The sequence below is a fragment of the Anomalospiza imberbis genome, chromosome 35, assembly GCF_031753505.1.
Source record: "Anomalospiza imberbis isolate Cuckoo-Finch-1a 21T00152 chromosome 35, ASM3175350v1, whole genome shotgun sequence".
NCBI classification, from domain to species: Eukaryota; Metazoa; Chordata; class Aves; order Passeriformes; family Viduidae; genus Anomalospiza; species Anomalospiza imberbis.
The window spans coordinates 981,791-1,005,296 of record NC_089715.1 but is presented as its reverse complement, the minus strand read 5'-3'; the positions used below and the strand labels follow the sequence as shown (position 1 = coordinate 1,005,296).

General features: G+C 49.7%; 1 long non-coding RNA gene and 2 pseudogenes across 1 annotated transcript in view; 2 read left to right on the top strand and 1 right to left on the bottom strand.

The window, feature by feature from the left end:
• LOC137464036 (zinc finger protein 208-like) overlaps positions 1-23,506 on the top strand; it is a 1,110,012-nt pseudogene that overhangs the window by 300,080 nt on the left and 786,426 nt on the right.
• LOC137464035 (zinc finger protein 850-like) overlaps positions 1-23,506 on the bottom strand; it is a 1,110,255-nt pseudogene that overhangs the window by 308,742 nt on the left and 778,007 nt on the right.
• Positions 1-23,506, top strand: part of LOC137464047 (uncharacterized) — a 137,977-nt gene that overhangs the window by 1,992 nt on the left and 112,479 nt on the right. The window lies entirely within an intron of this gene.

Sequence of the window (23,506 nt, the reverse complement as noted above, 5' to 3'; positions counted from 1 at the left end):
AAGCCACCAAGAGCACAGCCCCTCATTGACACAGTCTGTGGCCACAGGGAAGGTAGAGAGAAATAAAATGAGAAATGGCACAAACAATGACATTTTTGTGTGGACAATATTTAAAAAAAAAAAACAAATAAAAAGAACCTCCAAAATGAAACCAACATGAAGATGTATCAAAGATGACTTTTTTAGAAGTGATTTACAGAAATTGGCCAGCAGTTTTTTAATGTCCCTGAAAGCATCCAGTCATCAGTGTCCACACTGCAGCCTTGAGCTCCTGGTTCCTCAGGCTGTAGATGAGGGGGTTCAGGGCTGGAGGCACCACCGAGTACAGAACTGACACTGACAGATCCAGGGATAGGGAGGAGATGGAGGGGGGCTTCAGGTTAGCAAGTATGCCAGTGCAGACAAACAGGGAGACCACGGCCAGGTGAGGGAGGCAGGTGGAAAAGGCTTTGTGCCGTCCCTGCTCAGAGGGGATCCTCAGCACAGCCCTGAAGATCTGCACATAGGAGAAAATAATGAACACAAAACAGCCAAATACCAAACAGGCACTAACAGCAATGAGCCCAAGTTTCCTGAGGTAGGATTTGGAGCAGGAGAGTTTGAGGATCTGGGGCACCTCACAGAAGAACTGGCCCAGGGCATTGCCATGGCACAGGGGCAGGGAAAATGTATTGGCCGTGTGCAGCAGAGCAGTGAAAAAGGCACTGGCCCAGGCAGCTGCTGCCATGTGGGCACAAGCTCTGCTGCCCAGGAGGGTCCCGTAGTGCAGGGATTTGCAGATGGACACGTAGCGGTCGTAGCACATGATGGTCAGGAGGAAATACTCTGCTGAGATGAAGAATATAAACAGAAAAACCTGTGCAGCACATCCTGTGTAGGAGATGGTGCTGGTGTCCCAGAGGGAATTGTGCATGGCTTTGGGGACAGTGGTGCAGATGGAGCCCAGGTCGCTGAGGGCCAGGTTGAGCAGGAAGAAGAACATGGGCGTGTGCAGGTGGTGGCCGCAGGCTACGGCGCTGATGATGAGGCTGTTGCCCAGGAGGGCAGCCAGGGAGATGCCCAGGAAGAGGCAGAAGTGCAGGAGCTGCAGCTGCCGCGTGTCTGCCAGTGCCAGCAGGAGGAAGTGGCTGATGGAGCTGCTGTTGGACATTGGCTGTGGCTGCACACGGAGACCTGTTCATGGAGAAAGGACAGTGACGAGTCAGGAGAGGCTGCTTGGAGCCAAACCAGGGCCGTTCACGGTAGCCTGTTTTGCTGAAACTCACCCACCCTTCTTCCTGCTCTGGGAAAACCTTCACCCAGGTCCCTGCCTGATCTCCATTTGTTCTGGCTGAATGTGCCAGGAGCAGCCAGGGCTGTTTGTGGGGGCTCTCAAGGAGCCATCCCTGCCCCGCTGACCTGGGTTTGTGGCCATGTGGCAGAGGGGGAAGGCCGGATATTCAGGATTTGTCAGGAGAATCACTCCTACTGCAGAAAGGCTTAGTATTATTTGCATTCTGTGGGCTAGAAGACATGGATAGCAGTGAGGAGATGTAGGGAATGTTTTTCCTACCCACACATCATTCCTGGCTCTCTGAGATCAGAAATCCCCAGCATTCCTGCTGCACTCAGCGTTTGCCACTGAGAAATGTGAGAGGCAAAGGATTCCCTGTGGCTGAGGGCAGGTGAGGGGCTGGATGGGCTTGTTCCCAACTGCCCTGGCTTTGCACCTTTGGCTGCAATCAGAGCACAGTCACACTCCCGGGTCACCCTGGGATAAACCAGATCCTGCCCAGAGCAGAGGTATCCCTGAATGTCTCACCCTCTCCAAAGGTCTCTGGGCAAACTCTCAGCACCCCCTTGTGCCACGGACACTCACGGCTCCCTTGGCCATCCCAGCAGCATTTCCTCAGCTGTGGCATCTCTGCACTTCCCCGTGGGACATTCCGGGAACTCCCAGAGGCTCTGGCACAGCTCTGCACCCAGGAGGGCAGCTCAGAGCTGGGAAGGGCACAGCAAGGAGATCCCCGGCTGTGCCCATGATGGGATCTCAGGGAGGGGCTCAGCTCATTCCCCTTTCCCATGGACTGCTTTGCCCACAGCCCCACAGGTCCCAGGGAAGCTTGGACACCCCATTCCCATGGACAGCCCTGCCTGGCAGGAATGCCAAGGGCAGTGCCTGACTCAGCTGCTGCAAATGCCAGAGCCTCCCTGAGAGCACCAGATAAGAGTGACAATTTCAGGGGAGTGCAGAAACAGGAGAAGATGTTGTGGTGCTGTGCCTGAGAGGGCAGGGCAGAGACAGCCGGGCACTCAGGACAGTGTTCCCGTGCCCAGCTGTGCCCGGCACCTCCCACACACCAACAGTGCCCTCCTGCCCCAGCACTGCTCTGTTCAGCCCCCTCTGCTTCCCTGAGCATCTCCCTGGGACTGGACATTCCCTCCTGAGAGGTGCCTTGTCCCTGCCAGCGCTCACAGAGCCCATCCCACCCTGGGTGCCCTCGGCCCGGCCCTACAGAAACCTGCCTGTGTGCAGGGCCCTGGCTGGGGCAGGGTCTGTGTGCAGCTGGGCGAGGGCAGCTCAGGAGAGCCCTGCTGGGCCCTGCAAAGGTGATGCTGCTGCTGTCCAGGGCTGAGGAGTGGCTGAAGGCCCTTTGGGAGGCTGCCAGCAGAGAGACTGACCACCCAAAGTCACAGTTCTGGAGTCTCTGTAAATGTTCACACATTCCTTTGATGATCCTGTGTGTCCCTTTCAACTCAGAATGTTCTGTCATTCTGGGATTACAATTCCTGCTCTGCTTCTCTCATCCCCCAGTGGTCTATAATCAAAAGAGAAAAAAAAATCCATGTAATAGTGTTAGACCAGTAAAGTAAAAACCAGACCTTTATTGGAATCTTCCAGGTGTCCCAGTGGGGATGGGGCGAACCCAGCCCCTGATTTCAACAATTTATTAAGGTTAATTAATTAGGATATTTAACAGGAACATCCAATAGGAGAGTCAATTGCCCCAGTTACACACCCCTGGCTCAACCCATTGGAGTAGGTCCAAGGGCTTCTTTGCCTTCACTTTTTCTTGTGACTGCTCACATTCTGGTCAAAAACCAAAATGTTCTTCTTGTAGGTCCTCTTCCTAATAATAAGGCTATACAGTATTTCAAGAATGTATTTAGACAGTCAGCTTATTGTTCTAAAATCTAAGAGAAAGGTTAGGAAATGTACTAGAGTTAATTAAGGATTATAATTATATTACGTTTATAATAGTAGTTAAATAGAGTTAATTAAGAGTTAGGTAAGGGTGTGGTAGCACATTTCTCCCACTCTCAGGATTTTTCATAGAGGTGCACAGAGAGAAAGAGAAAACAATTTCTATTTCTACTCCTTGTTTTTCCTATGTAGAATGTGTTTAGAGAATTGTTGACCTGGGGTGATTGCTTGATTAGATTCTAGTGAGGATTGTTTGAGCCTGATGGCCAATCCAATCCACCTGTGTCTAGACTCTCAAGAACAGGATCACAGGTTATTACTAGTTAGATATAGTAGTTAAAGAAAGTAAGTATGTAGTCTTAGTATCTTCTTTTATATAGTATATTAATGTATTATAGCATAGTTATAATAAAGAAATCATTCAGCCTTCTAAACTGATGTTAGACATCATCATTTCTTCCGATTAGGTTTGCCTATGTTTTACAATATAAGGGTTATAGTTTTATAAGTATATAATAGTAATTTACAGAGATATGACTATATGAAAAATGTATAAAAAGCAAAAATCTTTTTGTCATCACCCCAACTTTCCCACCCTGCTCCAAGCAGGAAATTGAAAACACTCTCAGGAAAGCTCCTGAGCTTTACAGCAATCCCAGGTTTACCTTCTTTGGGAAGTGTCCTCTGGAGCTCTGCCCAGGCTGGTCTGGAGCTGGGAGCAGCCCTTCCCCTACCAGCAGCTCTCAGCAGCAGCACCTGCCCTGCTCAGGGTGGCTCCTTCCCCCCACAGCTTCTCTCCAGCGCTGGGAGCAGCTCCCCGGGCCGGCTGAGAGCTGTCCCTGGCAGGCAGCAGAGTCCCTGGCCCAGCACAGCGCCCTGGGCTGCAGGACCCTGCTCTGCAGGACAGCCCTGGGCACCCCTGGCTGCTCTGCACAAGAGATGATCAGAGAATGTACTCTCAGGGTCTGTGGGCATTGGGATGTTCCCGCTGTAGGAGATCACTCCAGGAGCTGCAGCTGCATTGTCCTGCAGCCAGAGGTTCCTGTGCCAAGGGCTGCCAGTGATTCTGCCCCAGGCACTTCTCAGCACCTTCCCAGCCCTGACTGATGGAAGCTCTCTGTGCCTCTGTGCTGTGCCCGGGCTGGCTGCAGGCAGTGCCCCAGCCCTGCTGGGCTGGGAGAAGAGCTGCTCATCCAGAGAAATGTGCTTTTGAAGCTCTCCTTGGTTACCAGGATCAGCCTCTGTGCCAGAAGCCCGGCCCAGCTCAGCAGCACAGACACAGCACAAGGACTTTAATGACCCTCTGGGGCTTTGTGCTCAGGCCCTGAACATCAGGCCCTGAGAGGGAGCTGCAGAAACCTCTCCAGAGCTCCAAGTCAGAATCCAGCTCCAAAGTTTCTTTGACTTTTAATGGGTCCCACTGAGGGACACGACTGAGAAAGTGTCCCCAGGCCCCAGGCAGAGCAGAGAACTGGAGGCACTGATGACAGGTGGGGACAAAGAGAAGCCAAGTCTTGGTGCCCTGGGGCACAGCAGGGTCTGTGCCACCAAGGGCTGTCAGGAGACACCTTGTCCTGAGGCACTGGGGCCTCCTGGCACAGCCCCAGCCAGGCTGGGCACTGTCAGCCCCTTGTCCTGCCCTCAGCATCCCCCCCTAGCCCACATCCCAGTGGCCTCAAGGATCTGCTGGAAGGAGTCCCTGGGGAGCCTTGCTCAGGAATGGCCCTGGGGGCTCCTTCATGCTCCCAGGGACTGCAGGTTTTTCAAAGCACTTTGGCTTTGGCTTTTGCCTTGGAGGCTCTGAGAGCTTTGTGCAGTCATGGCCTCCAATTATCTGCTGTAATTAGTCCCTGGAGAGGCTTTGTCAGGAACAACAGTCAGTGGGGCTCATTAATGCTTCAAGGTACTTCAGTTCTTTTAAGGTACTTGGTGTTTCCCTTTTGATCCAGACTCTGTGTGAAAGATTGTGCAGTCACAGCCTGAAATTATCTGTTTTAATGAGTCCCTTGAGAGCTTTGCACTGACACTCAGTGGGGCTCATGAATGCTTTGAGATACTCAAGGAGTTTAAGGTACTTTGGATTGTCCTTTTCACCCTGAGTCTCTGAAAGGTTTTTTGTGCAATCCTGTACTCCAATTCTCTTTTCCAAGGAGTCCATGAGGAGCCTGTGTTGGGGATGGACCTCAGTGGCGCCCATTAATGTCTCAAGAAACTTTGGCTTTTTTCTCTGACTTTGACTCCTGGACAGGTTTGTGCAATCTCCTCTCAGGCCCTGAGGTTCCAGGGCTCACCTCCAAATGCAACACGGGGCTCATTAGGATGAAGCAAGTCCTGAGAAGCCATGGCTGTGTGTTGATTTCCCTCTGCTCTAATGCAGTTCATTAAGAAGGTTTTCTTTTACAGTTATGGAGAAATATTTCAAAGAACTTCTAAGAAATATGTATTCTTATTTTAAAGAGTGTCTTTATTACTGTTCTCTTTAGAGAAGAGCTGATTGCAGCATTCTGTGATTGATATTGATGTAGGGCCGCTCCTAAGGAGGTCTGGCCAGGTCAGAGAAGTTTCACCCTCAGGTCTGACCCAGTGTGGACAACCTTGCCCCACATTCCCCAACCCCATGTGAGAAACAATTTTCACTTTCAATAATTTAAATGGTTTTATTAAGACCTTGTCAAAATACAACTTAAGAGTGAATAAAGTAAAGAATACAGCACCAGGAGCAAAGGATTAAGTCACCGTGTGCTCATCTACAAAATGGATGTTCTGTCTTTAATACCTCCAGCCCCTCACAAAGTCTTGTCAATCCGCTCCTCCTTCGCTGTCCAGTGGTGGAGATCACTTTCTTACAGCTTGACTGGAGCTCAGGCGCTGCCATAGCAACAAGCCGACCCTCCCAAATGCCCTGACTACTGAGGGCATCCCATGATAACAATGCAAGGGGGAAGGGAAAGATAACTATACACCTACACAACTTCTCTTAACATATACTTAATATTCACCCCTTAACTGTGAGAGTCAACCATAGGATTACCCATCTATAACAAACCCCCATTTTCTTTTTCTGTAAGTCATTTTGCTTGAACATTTAATTAAAATTTTCTCTCTCTCTTGAATGAGTCATACTAGCATCTGTTGATGTCGGCAAGGACAGTGGGAACAGGAGAAAAATCTCAGGTTTTCCTTAGACACACTTATTTGGAATGGACAAAAGGGCCTAACAGAGGTCCAGGATGGCTTTGACTCCCATCTATCATACCTCTGTGGTTGCTACCCATAGTCAGTGTATCTTAGGGGTCCAGAGGCCAGCTCGGTCTCGCCCTCCAGTCCCTGTTGTATTCAAAGACAGTTGGGGAATGACAGTGGTCCGATATGGCCTTTTGTCCCTACCTTACCATAACTACGGGGTTGCTACCCACAGCAGGGCTATGGAGTCTTCTTGGTAGTGAACAAAGGTGCCAACCTGGTCTTGCCCTCCTCCTTTTGTCTTATTTTCTTAAAGAAGCTGTCCCATTTCCTCTTACGGTCCCTTGTGTACTTCCCCTACAGGGGTGCTGGTAATTCTCACCCATTAAAACAGGAAGACAGTTCTCAAACTGGTTGGTTGAAGCTTGCCTTAAGGCGTCTTGGTGTTTTTCTGGTTGTCTCTCAGTCTCTGCCTGAGAGTCAATCTCGTTTCACCGGGTCTGGATGTTATAGTCCACTCTTTGGGTTCTTCTACTGGGCCTTTAACTCTGTGGGCATGAGTCCATCTGTTGGGATGAGTCCATCCCCACTCTGCAGTTCACACGGCCGATTCAGTGGTGAGCAGAACCTGAAAGGGACCTTCCCATTGAGGAGTTAAAGGCTGATCTCTCCATGACTTGATCATTACTTGATCCAGTCCCCAGAATTAATGTTATGGATTCTGAAATCCAGGGTGGTAGTTTGAGGAATTGCCCCTTTATGTCTTAGCCCTTCTAAGGTTTCTGCTATAGACATAACATATTTCTTGGCATTGGCTTCCCCTTCCTCATAGGTGGCAACCCTCTGGGGTGAGGTCAAAAAGGGTAACCCAAATATCATTTCATAGGGTGAGCCCCCCAGATCTGACTGGGGTTGAGTTCTAAGTCTTAATAAGGACAAAGGGAGACATTTTATCCATGACATCCGGGTTTCCATCATCAGCTTATCTAGAGCTCTTTTAAGAGTTTGATTCATCCTCTCAATGTGACCAGAACTCTGTGGATGCCATGGAGTATGTAATTCCCATTTAATCCCAGGGTTTAAACAACTTTTTGCAATATTTTAGAGGTGAAATGAGTTCCTTGGTCTGAATCAATCCTGTTCACCATCCCATATCAGGGAATGATTGATTCTAGAAGTGTTTTACTCACAACATTGGCATTGGCTTTAACCGTGGGTACCGCCTCTACCCAATGAGTCAGGTCACCTACTATCACTAGTAGAAACTTCCACCGTTGTACCTGGGGAAGCTCGGTAAAGTCTACTTGGATGTGTTGAAAGGGCTGTAAGGCTAGTTCTCATCCTCCCCTGGTGTTTTCCTCATGACCTTCTCATTTACTTGTTGGCATATCACACACCTTTCAATTACCTGCTTAGCTATCCCGAAAATTCCTATACAGCCCCAGTCCCTCAGAAAGTGATCACTTAGCGCTTGTGTACCCCAGTGTGTTGTCCCATGTATGCCTTCTAGCATTTTCCTGGCAAGGGGTTTATTCAACATTTGCCTCCCATCTGCTAATCTCCACTTCCCTTTGTTATCTTTCTTGGCTCCTGTTTTGAGGAATTCTTTCTCTTCTGTCACACTGAATACGGGGACTTCTTCCATTTCTCTCATAGGGGTTAATGCTATCATTAATTTTTCTGTCCCTGATTCGGCTGAATTCTTAGCATCTAAATCTGCTAAATGGTTCCCTCGTGCTTCTTGAGTCACTCCTTTTTTATGTCCTTTAACATATACTGCTGCCACTTCTTCTGGTTATTGTAAGGTTTCTAACACTTCTAAAAGAGGTTTTTAGTTCGTTTCCCCTTGAATTTAATAGCCCACTCTCTTCCCAATTTTTTCCAAAGGAATGCACTACTCCAAAAGCATATTTTTAGTCTGTATATATTGTTCCTCTTTTCTGTGTGAATATTTCCAGAGCTCACTTTAGGGCATACAACTCACATGCTTGGGCTGACCAGTTGGAAGGTGACTTTCCTTTTTCTAGGGCCACTAACTCTTCATCTACTATAGCCTACCCCAATACACTGTGCCCTGGATTACCCGTGAAAATCCAGCGATGTACAATCGTTTTCCACCTTGGAGTGGTTGATCTGTTAGGTCCTCTCTTACTTTAGTTGGATAGTTTATAACTTCTAGGCAATTATATATTAATTCCTCACCTGGTTTCCATCTAAAACTGGGCAGGGTTGAGTTGGTTACTCACGACTAGCTCTAAACCATTATCCATTAAGATGGCTTCATATTTTAGTACTTGGGAATCAGTGAGCCATTTCTCAGCCTTTTAGCTGAGGATACTCCTTACTTAGTGTGGGGTATATATTTTCAATTTTCCCCCAGAGGTTAATTTTTTGCTTTCTTCTACAAGCGGGGCGCTCGCTGCCACCGCCTGAATGCAGGTTGGCCACCCCCAGCTGACAGGGTCTTGCAGTTTTGATAAATAGGCCACTGGTTTGCTGGATCCTCCCCGGTCCTGGGCTAACCCTCCATGTGCTGCCCCTTTTTCTATATCCACAAACAGATAGAAGGGTTTGTCTAAGGCAGGAAGACTCAGTGCTGCTGCACTGACTAATTTTGGCTTTAAAGCTTCAAATTTGCTTGTCGTCTTCTTCCCCCCTAATCTCTTCTTCTACTAACATTTCAAACAAGAACCTGATGGCCTGCGTGTATCCTTCAATCCATAGCCTGCAATATCCCAACAGGCCTAAAAACCTCCTGACTTCTCTCTCAGTTTTTGCCCGTGGGAGTGAGGCTATCCTTGCAATTCTCTCAGGGTTCAGCTGCCAGCTCCCTTGACAAATCACATGTCCCAGGCATTTTACTTCCCTCTCTGCAAACTGGAGTTTCCCTTTTGATACTCAAAGTCCTTGGTCCCCCAGAAAATTTAATAATGCTATGGTGGATTCTCAAACTTCATTTTCTTCCCGTCCTGAGAGAAGCAAATCATCTCCATACTGGATGAGCTTTATCTCATGTTTGATGGAGAAGAGTTTTAGTACTTCTCCCAAGCCTTGACCAAATAGGTTTGGGGATTTGGAAAACCCTTGTGGTAACCTGGTCCACTGAAGCTGTTGCTTTCTCCCTGAATCGGGGTCCTCCCATTCAAAGGCAAATATATCCCTGCTTTCTCCTGCCAGTGGACATGCCCAAAAAGCATCTTTTAGGTCTATCACACTAAACCAGTGCTGTGCTGGGAGGATATTGCTCAGTAGTGTACAGGGCTTAGGCACTACTGGGTACAATTCACTGTTCTTTGGTTTGCTTCTCTTAAATCTTGGACAAGCCTGTAAGTCCCATCTGACTTCTTTACTGGTAATATGGGTGTATTTTGGGGGACATACATGGCTCTAAGGTCCCCTCCTCAAGTAGGTCCTGGATCCCTGGCTGCAGTCCTTGTCTCCCTTCCAGGGAGAGTGGGTATTGTCATACCTGAACTGGATGGTTCTCATAAACTGTTTTTATTACTATAGGTTTCATGTTCAATTTACCTCGATTTTTCGGTTTTGCCCACACCATCTCATGAATTTTGTCCTCATTCTCTTCCGTTAATTTGAATAGCTTAACCACCATTTTTCCTTCCTCTGGGAGTACTGCAATGTCTAACTGCACCTGTAAATCCCACCCTAATAGATTGCACCCTGCTTGTGGAACTAATAGGCCATCCCCTGTTGAGGATTTTTTGCAGGACAATGGACACATTCAGCAGATGCACAATCCAGCCTTCTGGTAACAAAGTAGCCAATTCAAGAAACGGGGTCAGTGAATCCTTGATGACAGGAAAAGAAGAAGAAGTCAGAGGAGTCGGCAAAGTTGTCAGCAAAATAAAAAAGAGAACTCAGGGTGGGCCAGACAACCAAAGCAAGACGCGTCAAGAATCGAGTGATCCAATCGGCATTTAATTTTAGAAGCATAAACAGCTAGGATTAACCAATCATGTATTAGCTAGAGGCCCGTGCACAGCAGAACTTATTATAAATACAGGCCTCTGTACTATAAAATTGGTTCCACTTGATCATAGTGATCATGGCGAGATGTCCCATTTGTGATTCTCTGCACCGCAATTCCTATCTCAGACCCCAGGTCTAATGGTGCATGGCGATGCATAGCATCCCTTAGACACTCTAGAAACTCAGATGGAGTCTGGGAAGGCCCCTGCTTAACAGAATACAGGACAGACCAATTTTTGATCTTTGGGATAGCTCTCTCCACCTGCAGTGCTATCCAATCTTGATAATCTGCTAATTTCTGTAACTCTGCCAATATATTTGGATCCCATTTAGGGTCCCTTGGAGAGGGAAAAATTCTCTTACATCCAATCACTAGCTTTTACAGTTATCCTCTGCCAAAGCCCCTTCTCAGGATCAGCTGCTTTTCTGTTTCAGTGAAAGTATCCAGTAATAACTGGGTGTCTCTCCAATCTGAGTTGTGTTGTTTGATAACATATCGTAAATGCTTCGCAAAAAGTATCAGGTTGCTGTGGTAATTTTAGCAATCCTTTCCCATGCCTCTAGATCAGGGGTGGAGAATGGTGCTTTAACCATCAGTCTCCCTCCTTCCAGTCCCACTGCCTCTCACAGAGCGGCCTGTAACACTGCTTGTCTCCTGGTTCTGGACAAAACCGGACTGCCAGGAGGGGAGTGCCAGGAGGGGAGTGGGTTCCAAGCCTACGTCCTGTGTTTTTGGAAAGTCCACCTCATCCTCATCCTCCCGTCTCCTAGGAGGCACTTTCAGCAAATGTATTGTATCTTCTTCTTGAGCTGCAGCACGGTAGACCTTATCTGACTTGGTACATGGCTGTCCTATGCTGCATGCTGAGCAACATTGCTTAATTTGCCCTCTATTTCCTTTGTTTTCCTTCTCAAGGGCTAACACCAGTGGGTCTGAGAGAGCGCTGAGCCCACAGTCCCTCTCCCATTCCATATGATTTCACAAGGGGAGAAACATACCAGCAGAAGAGACCTCATCCTATTTCCTTCCTGTCTTAAAAACAGCATTAACTGCAACAAGGTATTACAATCTAAAGTTCCTGCCGGTGGCCACTTGGTTCAGTCTTCCAGCCTGTATAATGGCCACTCCGCATGCAGCATTGGATTAAATCTTTCTTGTTCTCCAATCCCACCTTACTGGTGACTTCTTTCCAGTGGGTTAAGATAAATCCCAAAGGGCTAGCTCGGGGAACTTCTTTGCTCTGGTGAGTTCCCATTATCTCCTTCTCCTTCTCACTTCCACCCAAAACTCTCTTCACAAAGCCTCACAGTCCTTTCCCAATTCTCCTCACACATGGAACCCCAGGTTACAGGTACCAGATGTGATTTTCCACACACAAGCTTTAAAATCTGACGTTCAATATCAGCTTGATTAGGAAACCTCTGTCCACACTCAGAGCATGTGCCCCGCCGCCTGCTGAACAGCAGTACCAACGCCTCTCACAAACTCCGCACTGCAATAGTGCCCATGGAGGGTGCCAGTCTCTCAAGGTGCCCAAGGCTCCCAAGAACTGCCCGCAAAGGCAGGCTATTCCACTTACTCCTTCGTGAATTTCTAAATTCTCCACAGCAGGCTGCTTCCCATCTAGAGAAACTACATTACCAGCTTGTCACTGCTGAGGTGGTTGCAATACAAAGTAGAGGCATTAAGCAGTCTTAGATGGCAACTCTTTATTATTGAAGATGGTTGACTTTTTATACACTTCTAATTGTTTATACTTCTTCTACTTTAACTATTGACTACAGTAAATTAACATAACACTATGAGTGAAAAGTAACAGTGACTTTAATTGACTTTTAAAAAATGCTTTGTTTAGTTACAAAGTTTCCTCTTTATCTTTCTTCAATTCCTCTCTTCTCTTAGTCTCCTTAATAACAAATTAAAAAAAACTCCTTATCAACTTCTTACTTCTCAACTTCTTTGCACTCCTTTAGCTAACACACCCGCTGTTAGCCCCTTCCACACCAGCTGAGGTCCAGTAAAGCCCCTCTAAATAAACCCGTTCATCCCCCTTATCTATCCAGTGATTTACTGGATTCGCAAACTCCCAGGGGTCAAGCCCGAACCACTGAGGCAGTGGAATCCTCTCACGTCGTCGAGCCATGGCCCTGGCTGTGTAAGGTGTGCTACATGGACACGAGACAGCCGGTCCTGTCCCGCTGGGTCCCAGCAGTGCCTCACAGCAATCCTGCATCCACGTCAGGATGTTGGCCAAGAGAGGTCCTGGAAGCTGAGGCAGCTGATTTTAAGCTTGTGCAGGTGCCTACAGGCCAAGGCCAACGGTGTTCCCTCAGGATACAGAAGTCCTGAGGGGTCTGCCTCATTCAAACAAATCGGCAGACAAACGCATTGTCAGCCAAAAGCCCTTTTATTGACCTGGCAGGAGGGCAGGGGTCTGCACCCCACTAAAGTGTTTCTCTGCCACATATAAATTTCAGTGGGTTGATGTAGGAGTTGTATCAAAATCACCATCCATCTTTACACTGCTGAGGTGATTCCATAGGCAGGCGGTTGGAAATACATTGTGTCAGATTCCCATACTTGAAGCTGATGTCCAGGCCCTGGCCAGGAGCGGTCTCGATGCCCCAAAGCAGCACAAAGTCTTCCTCAGGGCTTCCCTGCACAGGGCTGATTCCACACTTGCCCTTAGTTCTTCTGGTAGACTGTGTCTAAAGCTTTTTGTCAGGTCACTCTCATGTCAAGTTAGGCCTGCCAGGTTTTTGTTATGCTAACTGGTGCTAAGTACTTAGGTATGTCTGTGCTAATTACTTGTTTACTCATGTGAATTGCTTGTGCTTACTTATGTCAAACCAAGGCCTTGTTCCATCCCCAAAGGTGCCTGAGGCCACCCGCTCCTTGTGGCACCAGTTGCTTTCCTGTGGGATGTTCTACCTCCCCGAGGGTAAAGAGGGAGCTGCAGAAAGAGCTTGCCAGGCTGCTCTCCATCCTTTCCCAGCACTCCTGGTGAAGTGGAGAAGTCCGAGCTGAGCGCAAAGGTGCAAATGGAACAGCTGTGCACAGGAAGGCTCGGTGGGAAGGATGATCCAGGATCCATAGGCCTGGCAGCCTGAGCGTGCTCCAGGAGAAGGCCTTGGAGCAGATCCTCCTGAGTGCCATCCCACGGCACCTGCAGGGAACCAGGGCGTCTGCTGGAGGGTGGGAAAGCTCTGCGGAGGGACGGGGACAGCTGGGGCTCCTGACGGGGTGTTGAGGGCTTCTGTGCGGGAGTTTGGGGGGCTTGGTGTTGGTGGGGTGTTGGAGAAGGAGTTGTCTGGAAGGTGAGAGGTCTAGGCTGGAATTTGAGTCAGTTTGAAGGCAGCATCTGTGCTTTGGCACAGCTTTGGTTAGGGAGGGCAGATGGAATATCTGTGACTTTTCCTCTTCATGGTCCTGATTGTCCTGCAGGGAACAAGAGGGGAGAGCTGTACTTTACTGGCCACTCAGATATCTGTACCAGGGAGAGGATTAGCCCTTTTGCCATCTACTCAATTCTGTGAGCTACTTTTCTACCACTGAGTGGACTTTGATTTCTTGAGAGCTTTTATTTCTTAAGAGAATTAGGATATTATCATCCCTACATAGAAAACCAAAGAATGGCCCTTGTTTTTTCCCTTTTTTGTGTAGTGTTATGTTCTGTAAAGTGACCCTCAGTGGATGAGGTTAAGGCAAATGAGTTGCTGCTTTGAGATGGGAAGCAAAATTCCAACTCTTCACCTCCTCAGGCAATCCCAATTAATTTGGGAAGTTTGCAAATTTTTGGAACTACTTGAGTTGAGCAATGGGAAGTAAGGCTTTCCTGAATTGAGGATTCTTACTTGCCAGATTCTTCTGTGCCTTGGCCGCTAAGGGGTTTTTGTGCTGAAGGCAATAACTTCAATGAGAAAATAATTTCAGCATGGAGTAAGAGCTTCTGACAGAGAACAAGTGTTGCCAGCAGTTGCTCCAGGTGCTCCTGCCAACAGCACCTGCAGGCAGGAGCGCAGCCCCCAATGCACGTGGGCTTTGGCTCCCTCTGGCACAGAAGCCCCCCACGGGCACAGGTCTCTGGGACAGGAGACGGGCACCGGTGCTGCCAGGGCTCGGGCGGTGGCAGGTCTGCTTGGGCAGGGACTCTGCCACACCTGCTGATGTCAGCGCTCCCCGGGCCCCAGGGCTCAGAGCAGCATTCCTGCCCTGGCCCACACGTTCCTTGTCTGTGTCACACCCGCGGGTTTAGGATGGCCACCAGCCGGGACGTGTCCCAAGGAAGCTGTGCCAGCTTCTGTGAAGGCCCTGTGCCCTTCCCAGCACGGCTGCGTCGGCAGCCCTGGGGGCTCCTTCTGCTGCCCTGAGCCTGCAGAGCAGGGCAGCGTTTGCTGATGGTTTGAGCCATTCCTAAAGGTCCTGTTGGGCTGTCTTAGACACTTGGGGTGAGGGATTCCTTCCAACCTGATCCACTTTGGGTGGGCTGGGGGCAGCCCCAGGGCAGGGGGCAGTGTGTGCAGGGGCCCTTTGTGACACGGTGCAGCACGGTCACCGTGGCATGGAACGGGACAGCGTGTCCAAGGGCCCTTTGTGACATGGGGTGACATAGGAGCTGGCGGTGACAAGACCACACCACAGTGCTCGGAGCACGCGATGGGACAGGACGGGACAGAGCGGTGCCGTGAGGAGCCCCCGCACAGCGCACTCGTTCGTGTCTGACCCGGAGCTTTTCCGAGGTGTTATTCCTGCAGCTGACCTCGAGGCCTGACCACAGGACTTGGTGACCCATGGCCTTTCCGAGGCTTGTCTCCTGCAGGTGTCCTCGAGGGCAGACCTTGGGACTCTGTGCCCCAGAGGCATCTCCCATCCGTGCCACCGGTGCTCTCCAGGCCAGACCACAATCCTTGACAGGAGTCTTCTGTCCTTGTGGCAGGAGCCCTCGAGACCAGACTGCAGGACTTGCTGTCCTGTAGCCTTCCTGAGGCTTCTCTCTTGAAGGTGCCTTCCAGGCACGACTGCAGGCGTTGCTGACTCGGAGCTTTTCCGAGGCATCTCTCCTGCAAGTAGCCACAAATCCAGTCACTGACATGGAGCAGAGACCCCCGAGAGTGCCCAAGCTGGCCTGGGTGGAGGAAGAGGAAGAAGGCCCTGGAGCTGGCCCAGCACAGGAGACTGAAGAGGTGGTGCAGTTCAAGCCTCAGCAGGAGGGTGAGTGGCAGAGCTGGGCTGCTGGGCTGCTTGGCCACATCCCATCCCATGGCATCCCATGGCAGCCCATCCCATCCCATCCCATCCCATCCCATCCCATCCCATCCCATCCCATCCCATCCCATCCCCTGGGCACTTGCACATGGACAGGACGGAATAGGGGCCAGGGCCGACACCCCACAGCCGTGCTCCATCCCCTGGGGCATTCCAGGGCTGTCCCTGCCTGGGGAGCGCAGGGCTGGGCTGTGTTCTCTGGCGTCTCCTGCAGCCCCTCAGCTCAGGCTGCGCTCGCTCTTTGCCAGGTGCAGCCGTGCAGCGCACACAAGAGCAGGACCCCGCCCGTGGCCTCTTCCGCAGAACAGCGCAGGTACCTGGAGTCATCCCCAGCTGGGCTGGGCCTGCTGTCACCGCTCAGCCGAGCACCACGCTTGGAGCATTCTGTGGAACATCCCTGGCTTCCTGCCCTTCTCCTACAACTGGTTTGCAAATTCATCAAGAGGATTCGGGAGGAAGAGACCAGCACCATGGGCACAGGGCTCAGAGCATATTGACACATCTTCAAAACCAAGACCTGTGCTGCCCTGCTGGATATGCGCGTAGGGGAGGGGTTTTCCAATCCAAAGCAAGTAAGCAGCCTGTGGCCAGGATTTCATCCTCCCAGGAATTGCTTGGCCTCCCAAGCCATGCCTGCCGCTCACTGGAAGCCTTTGAGGCCATGGCAGTGTGGTGGCAAGGGAAGCACTTCTCTGGGGAAGCTGGGGACATTCCTCCCTCTGGCAGCTTTCCAAGTCTCCCCGTGCCTTCACCAGGTTCCTGCCATGGTGAGGTGCATCCACCAGTGGCTCATGGCCAGTCAGTTTGCTGAGCACAGGCTGAACAGGGCCCTGCTGGATCTCACCAAAGAACAACCTGCTGATGTAGTAATGTGTCCTGGTTTTGGGCAAATTTGGGAGAAAACCTCCAGAAGGAGCCCCCAGAAAGCAAACCCCCACAGCCCCTTGCTCACCTGGCTCGGGAAGAATTTCCTCAGAGAGTAGTGGAAACAACCTGTTTATTGAGCAGGCAAAGAATTCCCAAGCACAAAAAATGAACAACACCAGATGACAAATAGTCTTTCTACGCTCTAAAGAGGTGACAAATTCAGAAAGTCTCTCCTGGGAGGAGTTGCCCAGTTATCAGTCTCCGGTGCTGGGGGTGGCTGCTGCAGGTCACAAAATGCTGGCTCTCGGTGTTTCTTGGTGTTTCCCAGGTCCCAGTCCTGAGCAGGTTCAAATGGTATTCAGGAAAGGGAAAGAAAAAAAACAGTCCAGGGAAAAAACTGGATTGCCTAGCTAAACTAACTAATAAGCAAAAGCAAGGGCAAAAGCAAAAAGCAGGAGCAAGAGCAAAGTGAAAGCAAGCAAGCCAGCAAGCAAGCAAGAAAGCAAGCAAGCCCTAACCTCTCCTAGACACAGACTCTGGGGAGAGGTGAGCCGGCTGTTAACAAGACAAAACAAACCTTCACTTTTTGGAGCCAGTCCTGAAAGCACAGAACATAGCATCAAGCATAAACAGAACACACGATTGGGGATGCAAGCACCATAACGTCACCCTAGGACATTCCACCCCTTATCTCCATATCATCAACATACTACCAAACATCATGTAAAAACTTCATCAAGTAAAAACTTCCATCTTTCACTTACTCAGACACATTTCCTTCCATCTCACTTGCTCAAACCTTTGACACACATTTCCTTCTATATCACTTGCTCAAACCTTCAACACTTACACATTTCCTTCTGTCTCATGTCTGTGTGGTTTAATGTACAGACAGTGGCAGTAACATCCAACAAACAGTGATATTTGCATATGAGATCTCCCTGAGGCACGCATCATGTTCTTCCATATTTCTGCATTATTCACCATGTACAACCTGGTCCCTGAGCAAAGACAATCCCACCAATGGGTTTGTCTGTACTCGAGGCAGAGTTGATCCACACTGTCTTCCCTAACCAACCTCTGATATGTGCCACTGGGATTTTATCTACCTGGATCGGAACAGCATATAAAAAGGAGCAGTTCCAAACATATGGCACATTATGCCAATCAGCCTTCTGATGAGCCTGTGACATTTCTTACTCAACAGTGACATTGCAGTGGTGGCCACCAGGCCGGGTTGCCAAGGGAGGCTTCTGGCCATGCCCTGCAAGCAGCTGCTGCTGCCAAGGCGCCTTTGGTGCCTCAGGCTCTCCCTGGCACAGCTCCCAGCACGGCACTCTGCCCTTGTGCCCGAGGCCTTCCCTGTGCTGGGGCTGGCCTGGGGCTTTTCCTGCAGCGGGACCTGCCCTGCTCCTGGCACAGGAAAGGCAGTTCCTGCTGGAGCAGGAGGCTCTGCCTGCGGTGGGCTCAAACCACTCCAGCAAGGCCCTGGTGATGTCAAAATTGCTTCCTAGAGCAGAATAGTCTATAATTGGTATAGCTCCTATATTGAGGAGTAAATAACTCATTTTAAAATTTTATTCTGTGTTGTAAATAGACCGTTTTATCTAATAATGATCAGAATCAATCATAGCTTTATTTATACAGATTTATCTGGTATTCCATCGTTAATCTTTTGCGACAAATTGCATTAAGGTTCAATTCCACCTGTCCAATCTGCAGGGTCAGGATGGGATCCAGCCACTGCCAGTCCCTTCTATTAGAAGGAATTCTAGAAGTCTAGGGGTGCTGCAGGGTTTTGAGGATCCATGGTGGCTGTTGGGGGACATTTCTCCACCTCATGACTCAGCAGGAGTTTCTCCAGTAAGGAAATAAAGCTTTTGCCTGAAGCTCCCACTCTGCCCATGACAGGAACCCCTGTGACCGCCCGTGACATCCCAGCTCTTTGGCAGCCTGGGGACTCCTGGGATGTCACCGTGGACCCCCCGTGAGTGCCTATGACAGATCGGTGCCTTTGCAGCCCAAGGTCCCCTGGGATGTCACCATGGGATGGCTGTGACTGCCTCTGACCACGCGGCTCTTTCCCATCCCTAGAAACCCCTGGGAGGTTACCATGGAGCCCCTGTCTCTGTCTGTGACATTCCAGCTCTTGAACAGCCTGGAGACTCTTGGAAAGTCCCCATGGAACCCCTCTGAGGGCCTGTGACAAATCTGATCCTTAGCAGGCAATCATCACCAGGAGCCCCTGTTGCTGTGGTCAGTTTCCATGGCAACCATCACCAGCCCCTGTTGCTATGGTCAGTTTCCATGGCAACCATCACCAGCCCCCTGTTGCTATTGCCAGTCCTTTGGCAGCTCTGTGGAGACTCCATGTCAGGGGTGTTTGCCATGGACACCAGCCTCTGGGCAAAAACCTTTTCCTGAGATCCAACCTCAGCCTGCCCCGTCTCAGCTGCAGCCGTTCCCTCCACTCCTGTCCCTGGGCACCAGAGTGAAGAGGTTCTCACAGCCCCAGCCAGGGATCCACTCCCAAGGCTGTTGCCGTGGCCATCAGGGTGGGGACCAGCTGGGATGCTCGGTTTCCAAGGGCTGGGGTTCAGGAATGGGATTCCCCAATTTCCTACTCCTGCTAAAACCGCACTGCCCCTCGCTGCCCTCCCACCTCCCATCGAAAGCACAAAAGGCAAAGATCCTGGGCTGGGTTAAGAACAATTTACTGGGAACAGCAGCAAAATAAGGAACAAACAGGAACAGAAATAATACTGATAACAGAAGTGATAAGAAGAACTATTTACAGGGAAAACTCCAACACCGCTGACTGGCTCTTCCTGGCCATGTATTTCCGCCTCCCTGGAAAGGACACCCTTCTCCTCAGGGACAGAGAGAGAGAGAGAGAGAGTCCCTTTCGCCCCTGGCAATGATCTGAGGTGGGAGTGAATGTAATGACAGGGCCATGGACAGACCCTCATGTTCTTTGATCCCACACCATGTCATTGGCAGGGGCAGGAAAAGGGAAAGATCTCTTCCCAGCATGGATCACAGGGAATGTGGATCACCAGGGCTCTTCCCAACATGGGTTCTCCCATGGGAGATGAAGCTGGAGTAGTGCACAAAGCTCCTCCTGCAGTTGGGGCACTCGCAGGGCTTTCCTTACTGGTGCCTCCGTTGGTGTCTGGTCAAGTGAGAGCTCTGAGTGAAGCTCTTCCCACACTGGGGACACTTGTAGGGCCTCTCCCTGGTGTGGATGCGCCGGTGGGTGACGAGGTGGGAGTTGTGCTTGAAGCCCTTCCTGCAGTCAGGGCAGCGGAAGGGCCTCTCCTCTGTGTGAATCCGCTGGTGCAGGAGGAGATGTGAGCTGGTTGGAAACCTCTTCTTACACTCGGGACACTCATATGGCTTCTCCCCAGTGTGGATCATTTGGTGGACGATCAGATGGGGCTTCTGGCTGAACCCCTTCCCGCATTCCCCACACTTGTATGGCCTTTCTCCAGTGTGGATCCTCTGGTGGCAGATCAAGTGGGACTTCTGGCTAAAGCTCTTTCCACATTCCCCACACTCATAGGGCCGTTCCCTGGTGTGGATCCTCTGGTGCTGTATCAGGCTGAAGCTCTGGCTGAAGTTCATCCCACATTCCCCACATTCGTAGGGCCTCTCTCTGGTGTGGATGCGACAGTGTCTGACAAGTGTGGAGTTGTGCTTGAAGCCCTTCCCGCAGTCGGGGCAGCGGAAGGGCCTCTCCTCAGTGTGAATCCGCTGATGTACAAGGAGACTGGAGCTGGTTGGAAACCTTTTCTGACACTTGGGACACTCGTAGGGTCTCTCCCCAGTGTGGATGCGTTGATGGATGATGAGGTTGGATCTGTAGCTGAAGCCCTTCCCACACTCCCCACACTCGTAGGGCCATTCCCCGGTGTGGATCATCTGGTGGCAGATCAGGTGGCAGCTCTGTCTGAAGTTCTTCCCACACTCCAAGCACTTGTAGGGCTTCTCCCCATGGTGAAGCTGCTCATGCACCACCAGCTCCGAGCTCTGGCTAAAGCTCTGTCCACCTTCCTGGCACAGGTTGGGTATTTCCTCCTCAGAGCACCCTGGTCTGGGTTTGCAGCCCCTCCTCCTGTGGGATCTCCTGGGCTTTTCCTCCTTGTTGGATTCCTGCGCCATGGAGCCCGTCAAAATGGCCTCTGCCACGAGGTTCTGCTGTGGGGATTTGTCTTTCCTGGTCTCCATCCTCAGCTTTTTGTCTGGGGGAGGAAGGACAAGGAGAGGATGGGATTTGCCTCCGTGCCATAGGGAAGGGGAAGGAGATCCCCCCAGTGCGTCCCCGGCAGGACGGCATTGGCAGAGAGGTTGTCCTGCTACCAGGGGCTGTGCTGGGCTGGGAGATGGAGCAGGAGAGAGGGGGAAAGGGGCAGTGACTTCCTCCTCACCTGCCTGGGTTTCCAGGGGCTCCTTCCCCTTCCTCGTAGCCTTCTCCTCCATCTGGCAAAGGTCTGGGAATGGGAAATTCTGTTTTGGGAGGAAAACAAGGGATGAGCACATTGAGTTTTGTACTGGTTTGAAGGCAAACCAGTGGAGACTCTTAGCCAGAATGACAATTGAATTAAAAAAAAATCAATATCAAGGCAATGAACAGAAACACTGGCTTAATCTGACAGAGTTAGGATTTAACCTGACACCCCGTTGGTCAGGGTGGTGGTAGCCGTCTGATGAAATGGAGGCTCCAGCCCTGTTGGAGTGATGAACGTGATTCTGTCAAAGCAGTGATCCTGCAGAAGGGATCACCTGATGGGTCTTGCTCTGAAGGTCCAGTGGTGGTTATGGAGCTCTTGTCCCCTGGGAATCCAGTAGGCAAGGTGGTCCTGGTGTTGCAAGGGTGAGATTATATCCAGGTAGGAATGCTTGGTTCCTCCCCCTGGGCGGAGCATCCCACAATGGGATGATGTAATTTTATCAGTCCTGCAGTGGCACTCAATGGCCCATTAACAGAAGATAGCCCCTGGAGGGCGTTATCAGGGCTGAGCCATGGAAGAGATAAAGAACACTGCCCCACCTGTTTATCACAGTTCATGAAGATGGTGACTGAAAACATACTTTGGGTTACATCTTACATTGCACCCTGAAACAGTGAGGCAATCCCTGCTCGGGGTGGGGGATGAACACCACCCCCCTTTCCCAAACTGGCTAAGGTGTAAACCCCCACCCTGGGAAGGCCACACATACAGGGGACAATGTCACACTTGCCCCACCTCAGGGGAGGTCTCTGTCCATGTCACTCCCTTGCTCTCCCCCCTCTTCTCTTTCTTTCCATCTCTCTCTCTACCTCACATTTACTGTTCAATAAAATCCACTTGGGATTTGGTCTCGTTAGCACCTTAATTGGGGCAGAGGCACCTCTCTAACAATTTTATTAACCAGATTGAGACATTATTTTGGCGCAGTGAGTTCAGGGCATTGATGTCTGACCCCAAGTGCCTTTGACAACAGCATGGTTCCCTCCTCTCAGGAGGTTCTGGCTCTTTCTGGAGGAACTCTTGGACACCTGGAGGCAGCTTCTTCTGTGTGACTTTTGGGAGAACATATAAGGAAAATGGCTGTTGTGGGTGGCCAGTGTAAAGAAAATATTTTGTTTTCTTTCCTAGAAATGTTTGTTAAAATCACTGGAGGAAAGGAAGCAAATGATACCAGCAAGACTGACAAGGATCATTCACCCCAAGGTGAGGAACACAAGGCTGCCAAAAGTCCTAGTGATTTATTAAAGAACAATGGATATTGATCTAGTACCTATATCCAACTGTGACGGGCAAAAACTATCTAACCGTTTAAAGTTAGAAAGTGTATGTTTATTACAATGCCAGGCAGCGTGCAGAATAGCTCTCAAATACACACTGCACCTTTCAAATAATTACAGAGTCCTTTTATCCATACAAGTATTGAATACCCAAAATGCAAATACATATTCATAATTTTGGTACATCCCATTCCTTACTTCATATGCTAATCATTTCAAAAGCTATTAAACATGTGTGGTTTGTTCCTTGAAATGGGTCGGTGGTCCCTTTCATGGGGAGGGGTCCCAAAATGAGGACGTAAATGAAGTCTTCCTCATTCTGACCTTTCTACCTTTTCAATGCAAATATGACAAATGAACCTTGGTAGAGCTCCCATTCCCTGTCTTCAATTGGTTTCACAACAGAGGAGGCCCACAACTGTCTTATGTTCCTAAAAGCTATTTGTCAGTTTCTATATTCTTCATTATAAACCCAGCTAACTAAACATCGTGTTGACAAGCAATCAATTATTAGTTAACTACTAACTGTTAACTTCATCAAGGCCTACTCATTTGTTTTAATTAACTCTAGTAAGGCTTATCTCTAACTAAAATCTTAGCTCCTCTAAAATCTCTAAATCCCTTAAAGTTTATGTTTCACTAGAAGAAGCCCAGCTCAAGTAGTTAAATTCCCAAATAACTCCCAAATTCACAGGCTTGTGAGCTTTGCCAAATGTGAGAATCATTTTTTCTTCATCCCTGTCACCTTTGTGACAGCTACACAGAGCTTTCCCTTCCTTTTAATAATCTGTATTGGGCCAAATTTTCACTTTTATCAAAACCTGCCAGCAGCAGAGCTGAAGCTGTGCAGGAAACCATGAAATTTGGAATTGCCACATTATTGCTACTATTGTCAGTTTATTCATGTTTGGGATTTGTTTGCCTTTCCATCACCTTTGCGCTCAGCTCGGACTTCTCCACTTCACCAGGAGTGCTGGGAAAGGATGGAGAGCAGCCTGGCAAGCTCTTTCTGCAGCTCCCTCTTTACCCTCGGGGAGGGAGAACATTCCACAGGAAAGCAACTGGTGCCACAAGGAGCGGGTGGCCTCAGGCACCTTTGGGGATGGAACAAGGCCTTGGTTTGACATAAGTAAGCACAAGCAATTCACATGAGTAAACAAGTAATTAGCACAGACATGCCTAAGTACTTAGCACCAGTTAGCATAACAAAAACCTGGCAGGCCTAACTTGA